Genomic DNA, 27,293 nt, shown 5'->3' with positions numbered 1-27,293 from the left:
TGTTTGGGTGACCCACACTGAACACCAACTCTTTGAGGGGCATACAATCGGGATGGCAAATTTCATGGTGTGGACCCAGAGGGGAATACAGGCTCGGGGGGCCCCCACTGGGACTCCTGGGTCAATAGAAATTTGGAGGCAAATTTTTCTTTTTGTTGGCAAACGGTATGAGGGAAATCCCTCGCTAACAAGCATCCCGGGGCCAAGTTAGCATCCCTGGTGGTTCATTGACAAACCCCAACAAGTGTTGGGAGACGTAGACGAACACCTCACAAAATGGGTAAGGAAAGTTGGGGAAAAGGAGGGGGAGAGGGGTGGGTAAATGGAGGGGGAGTGGAAAGGTTCAGTTGAGGACAAGGGGACGGGAGAAGACCATGTCGAGCTGTGATTTTTTTTTTTATGCCTCACAATGTGTTCTACTAGCAGATAATACAAAGGGGTTCAGAGAATACGAGAAATGATAATGATTGAGGGGAAAATAGGCACACTGAATGCTAAAGGGCTAAACTCCTAGAATAAAAGATCACTCACTAGCAACATGTTCCGCAAACAGCGCCTGATGGTCCCCTTCCTTCAAGAAAAGGGGGAAGGACATTGGGCACAACTTTTGGGCCTCACATAGAAGTATGAAAAAAGAGGGGGTATTCTCCTGGGCAAGGCCATCCACCTCACTGAAATAGAGACTAAACAGGGCTTTGGGGGACGATTTCTAGGGGTCAAGGGCACCTTGCGAGCGTATCACATTAGCCACGCTATATGCACCCAACTCAGGCCAAATCGGCTTCCTGACTCAAATCTTTAGGGTAATGGACAAATGGGCAGAAGGGGCCATGATACTGGGAGGGGATTTCAATCTCATAATGGAACACCGATTGGATTGGTGGTCAGCAAAGGGCACAGAGACGAGGGGGGCCTGCAAGGATAACTTGGCCTTACAGACTCTTCTTAGAGAACATTACTGGGTTGACATATGGCGCAGAGAATGGCCAGGTCCAGGGGGGTACACCTTTTCCTCTCCCCCACACTATACGTACACAACAATCGACCTCTTATTAATATCGGAGGAGGGGAGAGGGGCGGTCGAGTCCCCACGGGTGGAGGCAATAACATGATCAGATCATGAATTGGTAGTGGCAAACTGGTCACTCCCAGTCTCCCCGAGAACTGAGAAAGGAAATGGTGGCCTATTTCGAAACAAACGACAACGGGAAGACAGACATGGTCACGGTATGGGAAGCGGCTAAGGTCACCTAAGGGGCCTTCTAATAGCGGAAGGCTTGCGGCATAGACAGGAAAGTGACCTAATCGAAAACAAGATCCGGGCAGAACTAGGGCCCCTAAGAGCCAGGCTCGGCCTACCGGGGGAGGATCGTGAGGCACTCCTAGTGGAGATGCAGGGGAAAAGACAGGCACTGTACGCTGTCCTCATAGGGGAAGTTCTTAAGAAAGTCAGATATACCAAACAAAGGTACTTTGAATGGGGGATAGAGTGGGGACCCTCCTGGCACATAGGACACGGGGATGTACAATGGAGAGAGGGGTGGGTCTTATTCGGGACAGAGATGGCAGGATCCACAAGGGACGGGAAGAAATCGCAGAATTCTTCGCCGATTTTTATAAAGAACGCTATACCAAGCAGGAAGGTGAATCACTGGCAAACATCCAGGCTTATCTAGCCGAACACTCCCCGCCTCAACTAAATGACACCGAACGGGAGGCCCTGGAAAGGGAAATATCGGAAGAGGAGGTGGAATTACCCATTAAGAGATTGAAAGCAGGGAAGGTCCCGGGGGGTGGGGCTATATAGCGGACTTCTATAAACAATGTCAATCCATTCTGGTGAAACCGCTAGCCAAACTATTCAACCAAATGAAAACCCAAAAGTCAATCCCACCAACGTTTTTACAGGCCATTATCACTGTAATACCCAAACCAGACAAGGACCAGGCAGAATGCGGATCATACAGACCCATATCCCTTCTCAACCTAGATGCCAACATTTTTACTAGAATCCTGGCGACCAGGCTTGAGGGTTGCCTTCCCCGTCTAATTCATTCTGATCAGGTATGATTTATCCTGAACAGACAGGGCTTCGATAACATGAGCAAGACCCTCCATGTTTTGAGTTCAAGGGCAGTTCGGGAGGAAGGGGCTCTCCTGTTGGCCCTCGGCTCAGAGAAGGCCTTCAACTGGTTAGCTGGGCCTTTATGAGGGAGGTTTTCTCTTCGCTGGGAATGGGACCGAGGTCGTTGGGTTAGATGTTGGCACTATACTCCTCTCCATCAGCCAGAGTGGTCATGAATGGGACTGAATCCAAGATCTTTTCCCTGAGAGAGGCACGAGGCAGGGGTGTCCATTGTCCCCCTTACTATATGCAATGGTAATGGAACCTTGGACAATCTCCATCCGAAAGGATGAGGCCATCAGAGGGGTACAAATAGGGGACACAGAATGTAAGATTTGCCTATTTGCTGACGACGCATTGCTATATATTACGAAGCCATCCCAGACGGTTCCCCGGATCTTGAAGGGTCTGACACACTATGAAGGGCTCTCCGGATTTAAAGTTAACCACGGGAAATTAGTGGCCTTTATTGGGGGGGACCTGGCAGACCCAGAGGTGGATTATGTAAAGGGACTCCCGTTTACACTACAAATGGATGGGTTCCGATATCTGGGTATCCAAGAAAGACGCGTCCTGGGTGACCTGTTCTCTGCCATATTTCCTCCACTTTGGCTGACAATCAAGAGGGATATTGAGAGGTGGGCAAGATTGGGGCTCTACTGGATGGCGCGGCTCAACCTGGTGAAGATGGTGATTCTCCCCAAGTTTTTGTTCCTATTCCAAATGTTCCCAGTACAGGTGCCTAAGACATTCTTTACGGAAGTGAAGGGAATCCTCCTAAACTTCCTCTGGTCCGGCAAAAAACATAGGATCTCTTACGAGGTGCTCACCAGACCAAAGGAAGATGGTGGGGTGGGATATCCAGACCTGGAGACATACCACAGGGCCTCCCAGCTAAGGGTGTTGATTGACCACTTTACCCCAGGTACGAAAAAACAATGGGTAGCCATGGACAACAGGGTTCTTGCCCCGGTCACAGTGGAGGAATGGCTATGGGTCCCAAGGAAAAACATTCCCAGGAGGGTCTTAAACCACCACGTCTTGAAAGTGCTGTGGTCACTATGGAGGGAGGGGGGTTATTATCGCTGGCTTATGACCTGGCCCTCCCCACTGAGCTGTATCTGGGCCCCTACTTCATAGACAAGATAGCGGAGCCAGCTGCATTTCAAAAATGGTTCGAGGCCGGCCTCAGTAGGACTGCCCATTTTTGGGTGGGGGGCTCGTTCCTACCACTGAAAGATCTAGAGGAGGCCCTGGGGTTGGGCACACTGTCACCGTTCTGCTACCTCCAGCTCAAAGGAGTCCTTACGGAACTCTCATGGGGGGACACCCTTAGAAGGGATCTAACTGAATTCGAGAGGTTCCTCATCTCAGCTGGGGGCTCTAGGGGGGTGATATTTCGCCTTTATAGATTTCTTTTGTTCTCGGCCCCGAGGGAGCCTCCGCCAGCACGCACACAATGGGAAAAGGACCTGGGGGAGGTAATAGATGATGAGGGATGGTCGAAAATGTGGAGGAGAGCGAACCGTTCCACAGCCTCTCTCCAGTACCGGCACCAAGCTCTCAAGGTGCTACATAGATGGCACTATCCCCCGCAACGGATAGCGAGAATGAGGGAGGGATATTATCCACACTGCTGGAAGTGCAAAAAGACAAGAGGCGACTTTATTCATATGTGGTGGAGATATCCAATAGTTCAGATGTACTGGGAGGAGGTGCTATCTTGGGTTAAGGGAGTTGATGGGTTGGAGAGACCCATGTGCCCATGGCTCCTCCTCTTTGGAATAGACGTGGGCGAGGGACATGGGGGAACTCTAGATCACATTTTGCAGATTATGCTGGTGGAGGCCAGATGCTGTCTGGCACAGTAGTGGAAAAGTCATTGTATGCCGGGGGAAAAAGAGTGGGTTGTTAAGATACGAGCCATCTATGACATGGAGTTTCTTACACACCCAATTGATGAATCTAAGACAAACATAGAAGAGCCATGGCTCCCATTTTTTGAAAAATATGGCCTCTTGACCCAGTGAAACAAGACCATGACGGGAGGACTCCTCCCCACCCCCAGATGAGAAAAACCATGGGTAACGAGAATAAAAAGGAGAGGCCTTCAAAGCAGCACCCGACACATCAGAGAGCAGAAGTAACAACCATACCGAACTGCAAATATTATGTACACATGAGCTCAGACTGTGGGTGAGTGGGGGGAGGCATGGGGGGGTTTTGCTGTCATAATTATGCCGAGATTGTCAAGTTTGTGTATGCCTTTTGATGTCATGACTCAAAATGATAATAAAATATGATTTAAAAAATAACCTACTCATACTTTTGTTAGAGAAGGAGCGAAGTATCCCCACCTCAATCACCTCGCCCATCTTGCCTATATATTGGGAACCAGAGAGTGAGACACGTGCGGTACCAGGGAAAATACAAATACCGAGGAGAATCCTGGAGGCAAGGTTCCCATTGAGAAAACTATACCTACATACGAGACAGTATGATGGCCATTTGAATGAAATCCCGGATGAAGCACGACCAATAAATGACGAAGACGAATGGTGAAGTCATACAGAGTCAAGCTGACGTACATAGAAGAGATGCAGAGACTAGAGAATGTGGATATTCTATAAAGCATCAAGAAAGTATCAAAGATAAGTGGCATCTTGGGATCAAGATGAAGAAGCGTATGCTACAGAAATGAAGATGTCAAACTGTTTTACACATGTACAGATACAAAGAAATGCAAGCAGACAAAGTATTCTTGAGGCTAGCTGAGTAGTGAATAGATTATGGCACGCGCCAACATATACATTACACAGCCCGCGGAAACGGCCATTTAGTTATGGTTAAGTTGCTAAACTCATAAGGAGAGCACTTTTTCAGCGGCTTATAACTTCGCTCCCCCTGGACGAATCCTCATCAAACTTTGCAAAAAAAATATATGGCCGGCTCTGAATTTTATCGCCAAGTTGGTCGAGGTTTCGTGCAGTGGGGCAACGTTATAGTGGGGGGGGGGGCACATTTATTTTTTCCATAGACTGAGTGGTGAACATTTTTGCGGATGGCCGGACAGATTTTCACCAAATTTGCGGCAGGAGTGGGGGCTCAGGTCAGAAAGCGTGCTTTTGTCTGTTTGGTGGAAATCCAACCAGTACTTTTGTTACAAAGAACTGAAATGTACGTCACAAAAAATTAGTGATATTTGGGTCCGCTTCATGGACCCATTTCCCTGTTCACTCCGCAGACAGAAGTGTCATTGGCTGGCGGTACGGCGTGCTGTCAAAGAAGTTTGGACGCGGCCGGTAGTAGGCTGGATGGAAGCGTGTTGTGCATCAACATTTTTGGGGAAAGCCACCATGGTGTATCGGAGGACAGTGTGGTGGCGGAAGGATCTGGAAGATGTACCGTATGGAATGCGTTAGCAGCAATAAGGGAGGGAACGGGTGGGGGAGTGAGAAGTGGTTCATGTGACATAGGTAGGTAGGTGGAAGAAGACAGAGGAGTGCCTGCAGTTTTTGCGCATACTGCGTGAAGTTGCGGGTAGCTAGACAGGCGACTACTTTGTGTGGGAATATGGGGGCAGGTGTTGTAATGGCCCTATAGCTTGTGCCATGACCTGTTTGCGCAGACCTCTTTCCGTGGTGAGTGGTGGTATAGCAATTTTAGAAGGGGAATGAAGTGCACATGACATAGGTTGCGAACCGATTGTGGGTACTTTGGCAGTGACACAGTTTGGAAATGGAAGTGGGGACAGCCATGGTATGTGAATGAAAGTGCAGAGGGGTGCAGGAGAGAGGGTTTTCTTTCTACATTATGGTAAGTGGTGCAATTTGTTGCTTCATAGTTACATGGCAGTGCGCAGGTTGGGTAGGAGTGCTGGTGGTAGTGCTGTGTATGTGGACAGTCAAAGTTGGTGACAGTGCCATGGTGCAATGGATGGTGCCATTATGTAGCAGTGAGAGTGTTGAAGGCCTAGACTGATGGGTGCAACACACCCGGCAGTACTGCATTTTGGATTGTGCAACAGTTAGCGGGTGGTGACCTGTAAATAGTGGGTGTAGAGCATATTTCAGACGCAATAGAGTAGGAGAAGTGCCATGCGTACATGTTTTGTTTTGCAGGTGAGCACACAGTTATAACATGGTAACATTTTTGACTTGGCGATGGTGCTGCGAAAAGTAAAGCAGTGTGGGAACTGGGTGCTGGGTTTGCATACTGTTAGTATGGAAGAGGATATGGTAGAAGTGTACCTTGACTGTGCTTGGTTACTATGGTGTGTGCTGAATTGTTGAAGTAGGGCCCATGTGATGAAAAAGTTGTGGGTAGGTTGGTAGTGACACAATACTTTGTGAATGGGTGTGGGTAGGGGTGGTGGAGGCTGTGGCATGTTGTGGATTGTCCGGATCGCAACCTGTTTTCGTGAATGGGTGCAATGCAGAGGTTCAGTATGTGATTGTTGGGTGCGTGTACAGGTCGAGTAAGAGTGCTGGTGGCAGTGGTGTGTATGTGGATAGGCGTAGTTGGTGATATGCTATGATATGATATAATGATAGTCTATATAGTGCCTATACACAATGTGTTTCAAAGCGCTTCAAGGCAAGGGAGGGAACAAGGGAAATTACAATCACATTCTTACAGGCCATGAACAGTAAGGATGTGAAATTAACTATCGTACTCGGCCTGACGACATTTCAGATAGTGCAAGAGCTAAGACATAGATAAGGAAGGGAGGGGCAGAGTGGGAAGGAAATGGAAACAGACAGGCGACTACCGTACTAGGCCTGACATTTCTGGTAGAACCGGAGAAAAACAAAAGGTGAGGGAGAGGGGTGCAGAAAGGGGGGGGAGGAACAAAACAAGCGACTATCATACTAGGCCTGACGACATTTCAGATAGTGCTGGAGGGTTGGGGAGAGGAAAAGAATCAAGTAAGGGGAGGTGAGAGAAGACAGACGAGGTTGCTATCATACTGGGTCCAGGGAAAATTCTGATAGAGTAAGTGCATAGAAGAAGTAAGCGGAGGTGTGGAGGAGAAAGCAAAAGGGAGAAAGGAAAAGGAGGAGAGAACAGAGAGTAAGCAGTCAAAAGGAGTGGAGAAGCAAGAGAGAGCGTGAATACAATTGCAGAAGTAAGTAGTGTAACACATAATGTTGCAAGCCAGGATACAAGATGAAGATGGGAACAGCATGATTTCGGGCCACCATGAGTAAAAGATGCAATGGAAGTCCAGCATGAGAGTTGAGAAAGGGCGACGCACCATGAATCAATGAAGTAAATAAAAGTCAAATCCAGCATTGGTCACAAGACAGTGATGGTGAAACCAGAATGTATCATGACAGACTCCTGCAGAAGTAGGCTGGGAGGGGTAGCAGGGTAGAAGAATCAAGCAAAACAGGCAACACCTGTGTGCGAGAAGGGAGCGGGGCACAAGGGAACATCCCAGGGGTACCTGTGGGGATGGGGATAGCCTGTGGGGACAGAGGGGATGAAAAACATGTTGGTGCATGCTTACCTGTTGTCTGAGCAGGGGGTCGGGCTCTGAGTCCTCCTGATCTGAACAGGAATTGCCTTTTTCTTTGTCTGCCCTTCGCTATGGTCATATGCATGGTGGCATTACGTTGCAGTGCTTGTGTTCAAGACCTAGCCTATTGGGTGAATGGCCGAATGCCGTAGGCCATGCATTGAACAGCCTAGCACTTGAGGAAACCCACACCCCTAATGCAATTTTGACTTTGTATCTGGTAGAGGGTGTAGCCTGTAAAGAATGGTTGTGGAGTATATTTCAGATACCACAGCATAGCAGAAGTGAGGTGGCAGGTGTGTATGTTTGGTTCCGCCGGTGAGGTCGCTGGTAGGAGATGGTAAAGTTTTAGATGTGTGATTGGTGATGGTGCAATGAAAAGTCACGCAGTGTGTGCATACTGGCAGTATGGCACAGGGTATGGTTGAAGTGTAGCGTGTATGGGTTCTGTGATATGTTGTGTGCAGATTTGTTGAGGTAGTGCCAATGCATGGCCAAAGGCCGTAGGCCGTAGGCCATGCATTGAAGAGCCTAGCACTTGAGGAAACCCACGCCACTACTGCAATTTTTGGTGTGTAAGTGGTAGAGGATGGTGACCTGTTAAGGATAGTTGTGTAGTACATTTTAGACGCCATTGAGCAGCAGACCTGAGCTGGCAGGTGTGTGTTTGGTTCCGCCGGTGAGGTCGCTGGTAGAACATGGTAAAGTTTTCGATGGGTAATTGCTGATGGTGCAATGAAAAGTCACGCAGTGTGTGCATACTGGCAGTATGGCAGAGGGTATGGCTGAAGTGTAGTTTGTATGGGTTCCATACTATGTTGTGTGCGGATTTGTTGACGTAGGGCAAATGCATGGCTGAAGGCCGTAGGCCGTAGGCCATGTATTGAAGAGCCTAGCACTTGAGGAAACCCACGCCACTACTGCAATTTTGACTGTGTATGTGGTAGAGGATGGTGACCTGTAAAGTATAGTTGTGTAGTACATTTTAGATGCCATACAGCATCAGAAGTGAGCTGGCAGGTGTGTGTTTGGTTCCACAGGTGAGGTCGCTGGTAGAACATGGTAAAGTTTTCGATGTGTGATTGGTGATGGTGCAATGAAAAGTCACGCAGTGTGTGCATACTGGCAGTATGGCAGAGGGTATGGTTGAAGTGTAGTTTGTATGGGTTCTATAGTATGCTGTGTGCAGATTTGTTGAAGTAGGGCCAATGTTGTGAAAATGTTGTGGTTAGATTGGTAGTGACACAATGTTTTGTGAATGGCAGCGGGTAGGGGTGATGGAGGCTGTGGTATGTTTGTGGATGCTGCTAATAGCAAACTGTTTTTGTGAATGGGTGTTTTATGGTGTGAGGGAGTTGGGTTGCAGTGCTGCTATGTATGTTAACTTTATGCACAAAGTTAGCTGCCCAAATGGTTGCATGCATGGAGTCATAGTGTTGGGCTGGGTGTGGGCAAGGGTGGACTGTTGTGTGCATGGCAAAAGTTGTGCTGGGTGCACTGCGGCATCATTGTGGATGCTGAAATAGGGCCTCCTGTAGGAAACGTTTCTGGTGGACGGGCTTTGGAAGGAAAGGGAACGTGCTCTCAGAGTGTTTAACAGGAAATATGGAGTTGTGTATAGAAATGATATGCCAATGTTGTTGCAGATGGTGCAATGAAAAGTCACGCAGTGTGGGTACTGGGTACAGTGTGTGCATACTGGCAGTATGGCAGAGAGTATGGTTGAAGTGTTGTTTGTATGGGTTCTATACTATGCTGTGTGCAGATTTGTTGAAATAGGGCCAATGTTGTGAACATTTTATGGTTAGGTTGGTAGTGACACAATATTTTGTGAATGGCAGTGGGTAGTGATGATGGAGGCTGTGGTATGTTTGTGGATGCTGCTAATTGCAACCTTTTTTCGTGAATGGGTGTTTTACGTGTGAGGGAGTTGGGTTGAAGTGCTGCTATGTATGTTAAGTGCTTAGTGTGGGCAAGGGTGGACTGTTGTGTGCATGGCGAAAGATGTGCTGGGTGCACCACAGGATCACCATGAATGCTGAAATAGGGCATCCTGTAGGAAACGTTTCTGGTAGAGGGTCTTTGGAAGGAAAGGGAATGTACTCTCTGATTGTTTAACGGGAAACATGGAGTTGTGTACAGAAATTATAGTGTGCAATGCCGAGGTTCAGTATGTGATTGGTGCAGGCGTTTTTGAAATTGTACATTTGCCAATAGGCGGAACTAAGTTAGTGTTGGAAAGTTTGAGTGCAAAGGAAAGAAGTATTGTGTCTGCTTTACTGGGACGTGGCAGTACCTGTAGCTGGCAATGTGCATGGGGATTCTCCAATGAGGATTCGAGGGTGTGGTTGACCGGAAGGGGCAGTGACATATTTACCCAAAGTTCGATTCAGTGAGGTTGGCAGAGATGGACAGACGGCGAGTGCTTATAGTTGGTGATACCTTTGTGCACGATCTGCACAGGTATGCCGTGGAAAGAGGCTTCGATACTGACTTTCACTTGGAAGGAGTGCAGGCTTTTTGGGGCACAGTTTATGAGTGGGGTTACGGGTGCATGGATCTCTTTTACAAATGTGTAGCCTCTTTTGGTACTCTAGATGTGGTGGTCGTGTGCATTTTGGAAGACTATATTTGGCGCACATCATGCTCTCATTTGCTGGCTTACATAAAGAAGTTGATGACAGTTGTGATGCAGATGTTTCCCACTGCAAAGGTGATTTTCTCATCGATGACACCAAGAGGACAATGGGAGAATGCCGGTGTAAATTGTGCACAGCAAGAAGTCGGGAGATGTTGTATAAACAGAAGCATGTGCGACTGAATGTGCAGTGCTGAGATGTTCTGCACGGACTATGAAAGCATTAGTAACCAACCAGATTTCCAGTGGTTTCAAGGAAATGGCATTGTTTTCACCTCCATTGGCAATGCTGTGGCGTTTGCCACTCTAAACAAAGGGTTGCAGAGACTTCTGTAGAAATGTAAGATAAGTGTTCATTTTCAGTCGAGAAAAATGTGAGGAGCAGAAGCAAATAGACAGTGGGCAAAATAGAGCAAAATAAGGAAAAAAACTGTATGAATGCACGTGCATAACAAAAACCTGATAAAAAGAAAAAAATATATAAGTGTTTTTAGAGACAATCCTTAAGACACAATCCCCAACCCTGTTTCACATCCCCCCAAATACCCAGAACACCCCCCTGAACACCCTCCACTTCCCCCTCCAGTTTCTAGCACGGTAATGCTGCAGATTCTGCGGCACTTTGAGGATTAGATGTGGCATTTCCGGCTCTTTTTAGGATGGCACCTATGGCATTGGCCGTGTGGGGGCTAAGCCATTGGGCAATGTGGTGGCTGGTTGTGGTGTGTACATAAACACTGTGACAGAAGGTTTGTTTGTACCGATAAATGTAGGAGGCTATGGTGAAAGTGTGCAAGGTAAGGGGCATGAATCATGGTTGTATCCATGCACTGCACGCACTTGCTTAATGTTGCTAATACACATTCACTGCTGCTTTGTGGGTTCACTTTTCTGACATTTGTAGTGCATGCATTACAGTGGGAAGACCATATTCTGAAGTTTACAATGTACGTGGGATCATGTTGTTATGAATGCATTGTGTGTATTTTATGATATGAGGTGCTATTGTATTTTGTGCCATTGTATCGCGCCTACATACAAGTGTTTGAAGGTGCGCCGAGGAAAGGGAGGCGGAAAGGAGGCCACATAGAGACATAGATTCCTCTAGGACAGCTAACATTGAGAGTGCGCAAGTGAATAGGAAGGGGGAGGGCAAAGTGCAGTACATGTGAACAATAAAACACCTAGATACATGCAACTACTCTGGTGCTGGCAAGTGCAAGGATAAGTGTAGACATGAAGTGGTGGCTGCACTGTTAGGGTTATAGAAAACAGTCCCTAAGTGCGGGGGTTGGTAGAAAGCCAGTGGAAGGGTGGAACTGTAGGGAGGGAGGTGGCCTGGAGCACAGATTATAGGGTGGGTTTGAAAGCAGTGCACAATACTTTTCAGCCAGGAAGTCAGTAGGGGAGAGGAAGGGAAACATAAGAAGCACATGGAAAGGTTTTCAGGTGCTTTCAGACCCTACGATGCTTCCCGTCAAGGTCCAGGGAGACAGAGTGTGTGGTCCGCAGGGATGCCGCAGCAGAAGAAACACATCTACCACCATGTGGTTGCATGTAGAAGCAACTGACCCTGAGGGAGTACGAGGCGGATGAAGGAAGAGCTGGTGGAAGCAGATATTTAGGAAGTCACAGTGCAAGGTATTGAGGTCCAGGGACCAGAAGGCCTTCTGCATAATGCACAGGGCTTTGAGTTTATTGTTCGCAGCCACTGTGAGGTATTGCAGACATTTTAGTCTAGCAGAGACACGATCCCTGGCGTTTAGGCCTAGGACAAGTTGCGCACTCCTCTTACGGATGAGTTGCTGAGGGCGCAAAGTGGAAGCGGCAGATTTTAAAAGAGCCTGTGGCAACAGTGCAGTGTACACAACACCACAGCCGTGCAGAGACTGACCTTTTGGAAAGTGATTTTAGGTTGCTAAGATACATTTAGTGGTGGCTTTAGTGCCTTCTTTTTACGAGTTATGTAGTAGGTGGGTTAGTGGGGAACAATTTTTGTAGCATTGTCGGAAGGAAAGAACAGTTCCTGTTTCGCTAATATACTTGTCATGATGCCTGCTCCCGAGGAGCCAGGTCAGGCCCAGCGTCCCCGGAAGCAGACTTCATACTCACCAAGCAGGACCCAGCAAACCCCTATAGGGGCTCTTTGGTTCTGTCCTGGCGCCTTTGGCGCCAGGCTCATAAAAGGCATTTGTCCTGGCGCCATAGGCGCCAGGCTCATCATGGCAGAACATATGGTAATGCTTGGGTGAACTCACCTGAGGCAGACCATGCTGCATACTCACCCGAGGCAGACCATGCTGTCTGAAGCTCCAAGCCAACTAAGGCTGGGGAGGAACTATTTTCTTTCAGGAACTCTTTTCTTACTCGGGTGGGGCCAGTGGAAGAACACTCATCTGAAGCTCTTCCAAGGCTATTTAAACCACGCCCAGATGGCCACACGTGCTTCGCGTTATTCTGCATCTACAGCAGGACGCTCACCGAGTCGGCTCCTGCATCCTGGCTCCTGCCACACCCGCCAGCACCTGGAACACCTGCAAGGAGAGAAAGGCAAGCATTGGGACATTACCTACCTTCATCCAGCATCCGGATTCTTCACTCCGTCGATCCTGCAAAAGAAGGTCAAGGGTTAGAAATGCATCTCATCGCTCGCTGCAGCGCCGCTTCCACTTACCTTCACGTGGCGCTGTCTAGCTCTTCAGCGGTCATAGGCGACATCGGCCGCATCCCAGCACCTACGGAAAAGAAAGACAAAAGTTAGATGCGCTCCGCTTCTCACGCTGCCGCGCCACTTCCACTTACCTTCACGTGGCGCCGGCAACCTTTTCAGCGCCCATAGGCGACATCGGTCGCATTCAAGACATACGGAGAAAAAGGACAAAACAAGGTGAGCAACAAACTAATTGCAAAAGGACAGATTACTCACCTTAAGTCTTACCTGAATTTTGTTGGGACCTCAGTTCCCTTTTCGGGTCGGAGCGGCTTTTCTGGCTTTTCCGTACCCCGACCCCTATGGGGAAATAAGACACACTCATTAAGGTGTCGGAGCAAACCACTACGGCACACCTTCATTAAAAGTACTCACCTGAGCTTACCTCGGCGAATCCATTCCTCCACACGGATTCCTCACCTAGTCCCTGAAAATTAAACAAAGGCCAAGGGACAAATAAGACTTGATCTTTTGAACTATATAATTACGGCTGCATTTTGGTAAAGGCAAGCAGACATCGAACCCTCACCAAATCCGAGATCCAGTGAAGTAACTGGAAATCTACGCGCCCCTGCGTCAGAAGCAGGATGGAGAGCTCGTCCATACAGAAATTAAGGTGAGAGTCTGCGGAAGGCACAGCTAGGGTTCGAGGAGGGTGAGAAGGGAAAAAGGGGGGAATCTCACACACAATCTAGCAGACAGTTAACTCCCTTTTCCCATCTACAGAAGGATTATTCTACGGGCCAGACAGACGAGGTTTGGGGGTCCAGTCCAGTCCATCTTCCAAGCACTATGCATTACTGTGGAAGAAGTTGTAGCAGTCCAGAACGGTTCGGCGCCTCCGTGGGAATCAGGTGAGCGTTACAATACTGTATGATATGGATAAATGAAAACGTTGCACGCACATACAAACAAATTACCTCTTTATGGAAGGAGATGGGAGGAACATCAGTATGCTTTTTAAACACGTAGTGGATGCTTAGAGGCAGATATTGTGCGCAGAGCCACATATAACAGAGTTGTGAACATACTGCAAAAAATCTGTCCATACCTTTCTTTTGTGGTGATGGGTGCTTATGTGGATGAATGTGCATGTATAACTCATGCGATGTTTCACTGAAGTTTTCCACTGGACGTGCTTTCCAATAACAGCACATGTGCAGGCTGATTTTGTAATGGTACATATGAAGTCTTGTGGAGAACTGACATTGTAACATGCTGAAGTCTTGAAGGGCATTGGTGGAAGTGTGTGTCAGTACTTAGCAATACCTAATAAGGGTGTGGTGGGAAGAGGATAGTGGAAAGGGAAGAAGGACTGGTCATGATTTACTGGGGCGCGGCCCTTACGATACTTTGCGTGTCTCACGTGCTACATTCTGCACTTTTGAACATGCTGGCCAATAGAAATGCGATTGTTGAAATTGTCCAATCAGGTGGTTAGAGTGTGCATCACAGGAAACGGCAGCCATATTTTGTTTCAATACTCTGTATACTGAGACAGGCAGAGATGGCCAGACGTACAGTTTTCATAGTGGGTGATCGCTTTGTGCTAGATCTGCTCCAGTATGCCGTGGAAAGAAGCCTTAATGAATTTGAATTTGAATGAAGTGGAGACTTTGTGGTGCGGTGTCGCTGTCCGTACTTTCGACCATTTGCTTGCAGAATATCGACGAGTGGCCAGTTTAGGTAATGTACACGTTGTGGTGGTGCATTATGGAGCATTGCTTTTGGGTTCCATAGCTTGTGCAAGTGTGTACCGTCAACTCAAAAAGATGATGAAAGAAGTGCAGCACATTTTTGCCACTGCGAAGGTGCTTTCTCATGTACACCACTAAGTCCAGTATATAACTATCCCAATGAATGTTGTCGGCAGCCAGAGGTGGGAAGGTGTCTTATCAACAGAAGCATGTGTAACTTTTTGCATGCTGCTGGGATGTACTCCTGTTACAATTACAACATTGGTGATCGATATTTGCACCTTCTCAATGGAAATGGCATTTCATTGTCGCCCAGTGGCAATGACATTTGATTTTCCAATCTACAGGCTGCACAGAAGACGGTATTGTTAGAATGTGAGGCTCAGTGCAACAAATTACTGTAGAAGTTGTTTAAAAACTTAAAAACAAAACAGCTTTTTTCAGAGCCACCACTACAAAGGACATCCCCTACCCTGGTTGACATTTATTCCCCAACTCCTGGATGAATATGCTAATTGGTGGGAAGCTATGGTCAAAGACTAGATCACCAGCACTTGGAAGCCCAGTCTGCGTGCTGCTAGACGTCGGTGTAAAAGTACTGACAGATGTTAGAATGCCAACCAATGGTAGAGGACCGCATGATTAAGGGTTCTATAGTTTGTGTAGCCAATGGAACGTCGTGTATTTAGTGATGTTCATAGTGACCTATTTTAGCGGAGGACCTAGTTGCCCCACCTGATCTTAAGAGACAAATCACTTTCTTTCACTGAATTAGACGAGTATGGAACGTATACTTAGACATTCACTTAGACGCTATCACACTTGCCATTAGGTTTTTGTAGTTTGCCACGTAGGATGACGTTAGTAATACGTAGGTTGACGTCACCTATGACAATTTATTGGCCATAAAAGAATGCTTTTTTTCAAGCTGTATTGAGAGTTTTTACGCTGAAACGTCCGTCGATGTCCGTTGTACTCCCTGTTTGAGATAATTGATATTAAAACAGTTAAGAGGTATCGTGAGAGAGAGGCCACGATAAAGAGTACACCCTAGGTTACCTGCTTTTTAAAGAACAGAAGGAATTGCACCTAAAGCCCTATATAGGGGTGACATAGGAGACAAACTCGGTTAAAGATGAGTTTGAAGAGGTCGGTTGACATCCCATGCCGAGATATTTTTAGAGGGTAGGACAGTCTAAGAGAGAAGACCGGGATATGTGTTTGTCTGTTCGTTTTATGTGAATTATATATCATGAAAAAACAATAGAGGAATTGATAGACGTGAAAAGGAAAACACGAGAATTGTGAATTAATTATTAATTTGTAGGTATTGAACTAATGTTGTTTAGTGAATACATAGATTAAGATAAAAAATGTGATATAGAGGGTTTGGAGCCTGCAACGATTGGTGCTCGCTCATATTGTGTTATTTTTCAAAAACATACTTTTGAATTTTGCAAAGTGTAAAGATGAGTACTGACAGTCAAGAGTGACGTGTCAAAACAGAGGATAGTACTCTGCTTGTACACCTTTGTAAGCAGCTACCCAAGCACGCACCCAAGCTTAGACAGTACAGTGCAGAGTGGGTTAAGGGTACTGCAGATAAAAAGTTCATGCCGTGGCCGCAAGGGGGATCACTATTGAAGGCAGTTCTGCAGCATATGACAACATATTTGCATGCTGCATATACGGAGAAAAGTTAGAAAAGCGATTAGCAACATTAGAGCTCTGGAAAATGTATCAGGAAGAGAGAGAGGAGCCACCTCTCTCTCTTCCTGATACATTCTGGCTACTTAATGTATGCAAAGAGGGGGATGAGGAGCCTTCTGCTCCACCGGCCGCACCTGAAGCAGATGCAATAGTAAGAAAGATGATGGGCTGTACCCATTAAGGGAGCTCAAGGTAGCAACGGGGTATAGTAACCCGGCATATTAGTCTCCTGCACAAAGCAGTGACGAGGGCCCAGAGAAAAATACTGAGAGAGATGTAATCTCTAAGGTCCCGGGGGACAAGGAGACACGTGATAAAGAAAGAAGTGATCGACCAAGTACATCCTTAGATATAGGACGAGAAATGGAAAGGAGAGAAAGAGAAAGCTGATGAGTTAACACTTATACAGAACGAATGGATGAGTGGACAGATTTTGCTCAAACTTTATGGTGAGAACATCGAGGACGTAAGGCAAAGGGAAGATCGAGATGAGCAAGACAAAAAGGATAAAGAAAGAGAGGAAAGATTGAAAGACGATAGGACAAAAAGAAAGGATAGACAGAGGTGAGAACAGTTGTATCAAGAGGAGCAGCTGAGAAAGCTGGAAAGAGCAGAAGAGCAGAGAAAGTATGACAAAAGACAGAGGGTAATTGAAGAACGAGAAAGAATGGAGGAAGAAGAACAGAAATTAAGGCATAAAAGAATGCAGAGACATAGAGATGAGGAAATATCAAGGGCAAATTAAAGAAGGGATATGAAGAAAAAAGAAGAAGAAAGGGTAAGAGAGAAAGCAAGGAAGCGAAGAACAAAAGATAAGGCACACAGCATGCGATATTGATCATATGGAAAAGGAAGTAATGGATCCTAATCCAGTAGTATGATGGGAAGACATAGACAAGTTCTTCCCAGCACATGAGCCAATAGCAGGTGCATCTAGAGCAAATATCGAGGATGAGTTTGACTCGAGAAGCATTGGGGATGCTATCAATAATGTCTATCATGACATGAGGACTAAGAAAGTGCTGCAAGGGAAGGGTAAATATGATCGACTTGAGAGTACGCAGCTGTAAGACAATGAGGGAGCCTCATGTAGTTTTGAGCCAAAGGAGCTGTCTTTAGATAGACTGACTCTGAATAGAGACGAAGAGGAGAAAAGTCACACGAGTTGGGGACAGGATATGTCAGATGAGGACAGAGCAACCTTCCGTGGGGAAGAGGAAGGTGATGCATGTGGCCCTGAAGGTTTTTTATCAATGGATAAGGAAGTAAGATGGTCGGATTTAGACCTTCCCAAATCTCGGTGGTCAGAATCATTGACGCAGCTAAATCGACCTAAAGAGCGATCCCATGGTCAGAGGGGGGACTCGCCACCGTATGTGAGCAGGCTAAGATCACTGCCAGGTAGAAGACAGAGTGGAACCATTGTTCCCGCTATAAATAGACAGACGCTGGGTGATGAATGCGAGTTTGGGATTTCACAGTTTCCTTTGTTAGAAAGGGGAGGATCGAGGCCACAATGTGTACCTTGGCCACAGATGGATAAGGACAATTTAAGTCACAAACTCCTGAGTTTAACTTCTGGCACTGAGATATGGATACATGAGTTAGAGAAAATGACAGGAGGAAACACGTTAGCTATAGGGGACATTAAAGGTCTCCTGATTGCCATCCTTGGGGAAAGGGCTGATGATATTTGGAAGAGAGCAGGGTATTCTAGTGTTACGACGGTGAACACCGCTCATGATGGAGCACCATTTAATAACTGTAGGGCGGCGGTCTGGAAAGTGCTTAGAGTACTGTATCCGGACACATCAGATATGGGAGCTACAATGGAGAAAAAGATGCAGGAAGGGGACAATCCACTTGTTTACATTTAAAATTTCCAAGAGCACTGGGCCTTGGAGACACAGGAAGCCTGAGGAAAATATATACCTGTATTTTATCATATATTATGCCATGGGCTGCCAGGCGCAGTACAGAAGCAGCTCAAGAAATTAGCGGGCATAGAAGCGAAGCCGTGGTCAGAGATACAGCTGACCATTGCGTATTACTGCAGGCTTTTGCAAGAGAAGAATCGAAAGAAAGACAATGGTAGGAAAGGTGAAGAGGCATAGTTACTGCAGAAAAAACTATCTAACTACGCCATTGAAGGGGCAATGTTGATTAGTGGAGACGGGTTGGGTTCGCAGCAAGCAGCAAGCATGCCGCAGGTGAATAACCAAAGGCAGTTTGACCAAAATAATAGTGGATTTGCACAATAGGGAAGGGGAGGCTTTCGAGGTAGGGGCTTCCAGAATAATCAAGGGGACTTCCAGAACAATCAAAGTGGGTTTCAGAACACACAGACCGATAATCAAGGCATGCAGGAGGGGCAAATTGGGAGACCTCTGCCTATATGTTGGGCATCTTTCTCGCATGTGTAGAAGTCAAGGAGTTGTGCAGAATGGGCAATTCTCAAAAGGGGGGACTACAAACCCGCCTGCATATTCGCAGCAGATAGGAGATGGGTTTCCTCAGAATGAAACAGTGCAGCAGACACAAGCGGCGAGAGTGCAGCAAGACTTTCAAACTCAGCAGGCAACAATGAATCCGCCACAAGGGCGGTCACAGCAGTCATCTATGCAGATACAACAGAGCACAAACACAGGACAATTAATGACTCCTAGAATAGGGGGTGTCACTGTTGATGGACGGAATCCTTTTACAGGTATGGGGATGAGAATGTACCCACAATAGGACAGCTCACTGGGAGACTTGATGTGTTCAATACTATCTATAATGCCTAATCCTCAAGAGGAACTGAGGGTTGACTTTAATATAAGAGCTAAATCCTTTTTGTTTTTAGTAGACATGGGTGCAACACACTCATGTATACAAGAGGGGACATTTTCGATGTCTGGAAATGCCATGAATACTCAAGGGTTCACAGGAGCTACAAGCAGAGTTCCTTTTACTGATGAATTGCCAGTCTCTATAGGAGAGTGTGACATGTCTGTGCCATTATTGTATTCGAGGCAGACACCTGTCAATATATTAGGTCGCGATTTAATGACCAAGTTGAATATGACGATTTCATTCACTGATGAAGGCATAGTGTGTTCAACACCAGGAATGCATTATTTAAACATGAGTGAATTTATTATGACATTTGAAGGACAAGTGGTCATGCGAGGAGTACCGTTAGATCCAGAAATGTTTAACTATGGGGTGTACATTCTGTTGACATGGCTACCGGGTTTAGTGGGCAGGACTATGAGAATACCTGATGAATTCTTATTCAGGCCAAGGATACCTATGGATGAAGAGGAAGGATGAATCTTTCCTTTAGAATTACAAGCAACCATAGTCCGAGGACACATGGCTTTGCTTGATGGGAATGATCATGACGGCAGACAATGGTGCACAGTGATTGCCATTGGGGAGGGTTACAGATTGACTGATGTTACTGATGAGGATATGTTTGGAGATCATCCATCAGATGACGAAGTAATATTTGAGATGAGTATTACATATTGGTTGAGAGCAATTAAACGTGAAGTTCCTCAGAAAATGATGCTAGTACGAAAGCGCCCTGAGTATTTTGATGACGACATGGCGAAAGTGCCAGTCTCATTATGGACAGCAGGCCCCTATGATGTAGGCCTGCTGAAGGGAGCTGGGAAAGTGAAGATTACATTGAAACCAGGAGCAATTTTACCTCGAGCACAACAGTATCCCATGTCTTCAGAGGCAGATGAAGGTATTTTTAAGACAATATCTGCTATTATGCAATAGGGTATCCTAGTGATGTCAGAGTCACCTTGTAATACTGCAATTTATCCAATTAAAAAAGGGAAAGGATGGTCATGGCGTCCAATTCAAGATGTGAGGCCAATTAACCAGATTGTAGAGGCCGAGTTCCCTCAAGTTCCTAATCCGGCGACAATCTTATGTAATATACCAGTTAAGGCACAATATTTTACTGTGATTGACTTGAAAAATGTATTTTTCTCAATCCCATTGCATAAGGACTCGCAAGATCTGACTTCATTTACGTTCAGATAAACTCACCTGCAAAGCACTCGTCTACCCTAGCGATACTGTGAGTATCCATCGATTTTCAATAGGGTCCTACAGATGGACTTGAGTAATATTGATTTAGAAAGTGTTGTGTTGCATTACGTGGATGACATACTAGTCTGTAGCACCTCAGAGGAATGTTGCAGACGTGATTCAATTCAGCTAATGATTATCCTTGCAGACAAAGGATATAAAGTAGACAAAGAGAAATTACAGTATTGTCAAGAGGAAGTGCTTTACATAGGCCAGTTAATTTCTCATGAAGGAAAGAAAGTTACTCCTGAGAGGGCTGAGGATATTTTGAAAATAGTAAAGCCACTCACGATAAAGCACATGCAGAGATTTTTGGGACTATGTAACTACGTGAGAGCATGGGTCTTTGATTACAGTTCATACAAAAGGGCTTTGTTGCATGCTCTGAAGAAAGCACATGTGAACCAGGAAAACATTTTTGGACTGAGGAAATGGAAGCAGGGTTTGATGAGATAAAAAAGGCAATTTGCACCACGCCAGTTTTAGGGATTCCCAATTATGCTGAGGAATTATTCTTATTTTCACATATGAATGGCACTGTCATGACAGTAGTGCTCACGCAGAGAACCATGTTGGGGTACAAGCCCCTTGCATATTACAGTGGGATTCTAGACCCAGTGATGAGGGGTTATTTTCCGTGCGAACAGTCTTTGGCTGCCGCCACGTTCACCATTGAGAAGGTTGCTAGCACAGTGATGGGACGTTCCATGACGTTATTTGTTGAACATGCATTATTTGCCATTTTGGAGAAACCTAAGAGCACGTTGACTTCTCAAAGGGCTTCTGCCTATGAGGTAGTCATATCAAATCCGGCGATTAAAATAGTCTGATGCAGAATAGTGAATCCTGCCATGTTTGTAGCAGAACCGCTGGCAGAGGACAAGCATGTGCATGATTGCTCGAACTATGAGGAATTCTATGATAAACTCCCAAGGGTGAAGGAAAAAGCGTCAGCAGCAGGGGAGATTCTCTTTATTGATGTTTCTTCAAGAATCAATTAAAATGTTGCACAGAGATATACAGGTGCCGCTGTGGTGAAGCACACGGCCAATGGAGAATTTGAAGTACTTATAAGTGCACGGCTACTATCTCACTTTTCGGAACAGGCTGCTGAATTAGAGGTGCTGATTATCGCGCTCGAGAACCATGCAGACCGGAAAGTAACAGTGTACAGTGACTCTGCCTATGTGACATCGACAGTACATGCAAGGCTAGCATGCTGGAAAAGGAGGGGCTACGTCCGAGCGGTCGGCACTCTGTTCCAACACGCAGCCTTATTGGACAGGCTTATCAGAGCACTGCAACTGCCAGTAGCCATTGCAGTCATTAAGTGTGCAGCGCACACTAAAAGGGCAGACTTTATCTCAGGTGGAAATCAAAAAGCAGATGAGGAAGCGAAGCGTATTGCATGTTCAGAAGTTATCATGTCATTTGACATGCCTGATGTGAATGAAAGCATGGTGGTGATGATGAGTGTGTCTGAGTGTTATAAAAATGTATCTAGGACTCAGCTAGCAGAGATACATGGGGAAGCACCCCAAGACTAAAAAGACTTGTGGACGTGGAGAGAGTGTTCCTTAAACCCCTGTGAAGCATTGTGGTGACAAGACAGCACTAGTCAACCGGTGATGCCTGTAGCCTTATTAAAGTTGGTGTTGGAACAGCTACACTACCCTGTGCATGTTACTAGAGAGAGCCTCGCCGCAACAATTGCAGAGGATTGCTTCATTCCAAATATAGTAGAACACGTTGCATTTTAAGTAGTAAATTGTATCATATGTCAAAAGTTTACTGATGGGCACACATTGGTCAGAATTAGAGGAGTTATTCCGAGACCTAATGGTCCCTTTCAGCATTTACATATCGACTATGTCGACATGCTGCAAGTATGTAATGGATAAAGATATATGCCCGCGACATGTGCAATAAGAAAAAGTTATTTCGCGCTCGAATTACATGGTGACTCACTGATGGAAGAGCAAACCTGGTGGTGTAGGCTTATTGGGGGTGACAGAACGAGCTGGCAAATAATCACAGCAAAAATATTAGAGTTCATTGTGAATGACCTATTCAAAGTCAATAACGATTCAACAAACTGACTATGGCCGAAGCAAAACGACAAGCCCAGACGATATGAACGAATATACGGATGTCAAGACAAAGACATTAAATGCAATGTGACAGATATATTGTAAAAATCTTATTTTGATTAAACAATAAAATAAAATAAAAAAATAAATAAAAAATAAAGGTATATGATAGTGGTAGTATGTCCCTTTTCGAGGCGGATTGAAGCTGGACCATATACACATCCAGATGCCACCTGTGCAGCCACATTTTTAGTACAAGAATTGTTTCCAAGGTGGGGAATATGTGACGCACTGAGATCAGATAATGGCCCTAAATTTGTAAATTAAGTAGGCTTGTTGCTTAGTATAAAGCACATGTTTTCATCGGCGTATCACCCGCAAGCGAATGGTGTGTGTGATAGACTCAACTGCTTGCTTAAAGAAGGAATAGCCAAATTGAAATTGACCCCGAAGAAAGGATGGTTGTATTGTCTACCACTGGCATTGTATGCGTTGAGAAATCAGCCAGGTTCAGACCATCATCTTACCCCCCACAAGATAGTGACAGAGAGGCGAATGTAGACACCTCTCACACCTCCGTCTAGAACTAGAAGTGATGCCAGTTGACAGCAAAATTGTTAGGAAAGGAGTTACGTGATTATCTTACATGCATGGCCTCAATTATCTCTGTCATTTCAGATCAGCTCAAGCAGAATGGGTGCGGAACAACTCGCAACATAGAAGGAGATGTTACAGCAAACAGAGTTAAAGAGCAATGTCTTCTCAAACTTTTTCCCGGAGATGCGGTCCTAATCCACAACTTTACTAGAAGGTGGCACGAGCCACGTTTTAATGGCCCCTTCATACTGGAGGACGTTACACTGTCTACAGTCAAAGTACAAGGCAGACGTGCATGGATATTTCTCAGAGACATAAAGATCTATGCTGGAGAACCCCCTTCACCCCACCCCATCAGAAGTAACTACCGGGGAAGAACCACAGCACATGCAGACTTGGTCTATGATGAGGAAGAAGGACGCATAAGCTGTTGAATAAAGATAAAGAGTTTATTGGACTGTGGTTTGTTTCGGAACACTCTTTTCAGTCACTAAAAAGGAGTTAAGGGAAGCTATTTGTTCTTCAGCCACAGGAGTTTGTTGTCATTGGACTGAGACATGCTTAAGTCTCAATCAAAAATGAAGTATGTCAGATTTGGAGTTCCTTTTCAATGACTGGAAGAGGGAGCAGTTCTCCGATTCTTTTCACACGGAACATCTTTTTTGGAGGGGCGTATTGTGGTGCCCAATGATAATCGTTTCATGGATCATTCTTGCAGTTTTCCTGTTCATTTCGCCTGCTTACCCTGCAATTGTGGGGAGAACTACTAGCGTTCATCTGTTCTTGCAAGATCCTAAGCATGGTCCAATTGTGAGAAGATTGCTTGCAGCTATCCTTGAGCAAATACTTCAGCTTCCTGAGTTCAGTGGGGAAAACACAAATGCCCCTATCACCAGAGAATGCACATAGACTGATCAGTTTGGTGTTTTACTACTTAATTGAGGAATGCCCGCATCTTGTTGGGAGACAAACTGATGTCAGAACCTTCCTGAGAGATCAGAGAAACAATGCAGCTTTGAATGAGATATTGAGAGACACCATAATACAAGTGAATGGGTACTCTGAGAGAACACTGAGAACTGAATGCGATTTTTGAGGGAGAAGATCGAAAAGTCTACTGATTGAGGAACTTAGTTTCGTGCTGACAGAGAATCTTCATGTTGTCTGGACAGAGGCCAATTCGAGGTATCCACTGGGAATTTGTGTTCATCATCGTATAGCCAGCTGCAGCTAATCGAGAGGAACTTTTGGAGCTGAGACAGCAGCTTCCAGAAGTAGTGCATGATGTTGACCCATTAAAGATTGCTTTTCCTTCCTTAAAAAGTAAAAAGGGTGGCAATAAATAACAACTTTGGCATGGCAGATCACGAGAGACGTACACGTTGTGAAAAATGTTATTGCTGCAAGTGGTCCTATCTGTGTATAATTTACTCTTGCATTCTGTTCATAGTGATACTACTCTCATTTACAGTATGCACTGCTTATTATATAGACGCAATTGGAGCAAATATTCCTGTGTATCCTCCTATAATAGAGAAGGGTACAGATGTGGCAACTACAAGGCACTATGTAATCATCCCTATTCCAGTAAGTGATGTAAAATTGCCTGGGTCAATGACGAATGTTACCAGACATATTTTGTTAGAAAAAAAGTGTTGCAGAGATTGTTCTCGAACACCTGAAACAGGTTCAAAAGGAGAGACAAAGGAAGAGATTGTCTAGGAGTGAACCTACACAGATAGCACATCCAAAAGCACCCAGTCCACTGACAAATGTTCCTATGATTGTTCCAGTGAGAAGAACCAATGCTGACATACTTCATGAGATGATTATAGAGGCTCATAAGAGAAGAATGAGATCTAAGAGAAAGGCTAGGGAAGATCACCATGAGCTGAATGACTACCTGGACAGTACAGTACACTTGGGGATGACATATGGTATCAGCATATGAAGGAAGTGGGAAGAAGGACCTCAAAGGAGGAATGCTTTGTATGTGCACTCCTGCCTTATAGCATGGGGAAGTCTAAGATCTTCAGAGCTATTGAAGTAGACGTCCAGACAGCAAATTGTCTTTCACACATAGGATTCTGTCATACAAAAAGCCAGTTCATGGGCCGAGATGCCTATCTCAAATGGGCAACTGAATGGACAGATCCGGATGAAGATGATTATGTCCAGTATACAAAGACAAGGCTAAGAAACCATCCTAAGAATCATGTGATCAGATATGCCTGGAGTGAAAGGAGCTGGAATCAAATGGGAAGTAAATAAGAAACTGGAGAGTCCAGGAAAATCTGCAGACCACATTCGAATTTGGCCAGATGCAGATTTGGGGAACAGTGATATCACCAGATAGCTGGGAAGAAGGAGTGGTTATCTGCAGAGCTTGGATGGTAACTAATCGTCCTGAATCAACTATTTGGAATGCACAAGTGCTGTGCAAGCCATTATGGCGGAAACTTGCTAAACTACTGACCTGGGTCAAAGACAGAGGAGGACCCTTGCAGATAGTGCCTTTGAAGAGTGCAAAGCTGTGCTTTAGAAACAATGGCACAAGAAAAATTGGAGAGAATCAGAACTGTGAGGGTATCTTTGAGGCATCAGGAATGAACATTGGGACAGCAGTGATAATGGATCACTATTGGGCATGCAGATCTAGTGCATATATGAGGTTACCAAAGGATTGGGGAGGAAAGCGCACACTGGTGAATGTTCATGTTCCAGCATTGGTGCCTCCTAAAAGTGATCTGATCCTTGAGAATTTCCCAAAAGCAGATGCTCAATTGAGGAAGAAGAGATCTGTGGAGTGAATTAGTCGAATAAAGAGGGAGAACTATTTCTCTGCCAAATCAATAGAAGCCTTTGACTCCATCCCTTATGAGCACAGACTGTTCAGTCAGACTTCGTCAGCATTCACGTTGATCTACATGCCGAGGATCCAGGTTGGAGCAAATACCAAATGGCTGCAGATTACCAGATGGGAATTGCTGCAGACAATCAATACAACCATAAAGGGATTCAATGCTATCAGAGAAGAGATGAGAGCCATAAGACTGATGACTCTTCAGAATAGATAAGTCTTGGACATGATCACAGCTATGGATGGAGGTGTTTGTGCAAAAATCGAAGAATCATGTTGCATGTTCATACCTTCTCACAATGACTACAATGGCACCTTGACAGAGGCCATAGAGATGCTAACAAAGCTACACGTCCAGATGATAGATAAAGTAGAAGACATTGATGATGACAGTTTGTTTGGATCACTCTTTTCTTGGGTTCCACAATGGATGGCAGACATGATCAAGTTCCTTGGAGCCCTGATCATGTTGGTGTTGCTTGGATTCTGTGTCATCAAGATAATAATCATACAATGCAAAAAAAAGAGCAAAGAAAGCCATAGGGATGACTATAATGATCAATGTTGAATCAGGATGGAAGGCCAGAGACTTAACAGATGAAGAAATAAGAGACTTTGTGAAGGCCAGTATCCATGCACGTGAGGAAACAACATTTCTGTATCCAAAGAGCCATAAGAAGTATGTGGGAAGATGGATCTATTGCAGTCCAAGTGGACAGTGCTCATGACTTGGAACACGGATGAGCATGTGAAATCGGCTGGATGCCTGAAGGGAGTCATAAAGATATGGGTCCCTAAGAAGCATTTCTTCAGACAAGTATGTCTGAAGACAAGTCTAGATGTGAAGGATGATGGGAGAGTTGTCAAGGAATCGCCCAGAGGGGGGAGTGTAGAGAAGGAGCTAAGTACCCCCACCTCACCTCACCCATCTTGCCTGCATGTTGGCAACCAGAGAGTGAGACACATGCGGTAACAGTGAAAATACCAATACCGAGGAGAATCCTGGAGGCAAGGTTCCCATTGAGAAAACAATACCTACATACGAGACAGTATGATGGCCATTTAAATGAAATCCCAGAAGAAACAGGACCAATGAATGGCAAAGATGAATGGTGATATCATATAGAGTCGAGCAGACGTACATAGAAGAGATGCACAGACTAGAGGATGCAGAGTTCTATAAGGCCTCAAGAAAGTATTGAAGATAAGTGGCACCTTGGGATCAAGATGAAGAAGCTTATGCTACAGAAATT

The sequence above is a fragment of the Ambystoma mexicanum genome, chromosome 6p, assembly GCF_040938575.1.
Source record: "Ambystoma mexicanum isolate Mex_15411 chromosome 6p, UKY_AmexF1_1, whole genome shotgun sequence".
Lineage (NCBI taxonomy): Eukaryota > Metazoa > Chordata > Amphibia > Caudata > Ambystomatidae > Ambystoma > Ambystoma mexicanum.
The sequence above is the reverse complement of the archived record's forward strand: the minus strand, read 5'-3'. Positions refer to the sequence as shown.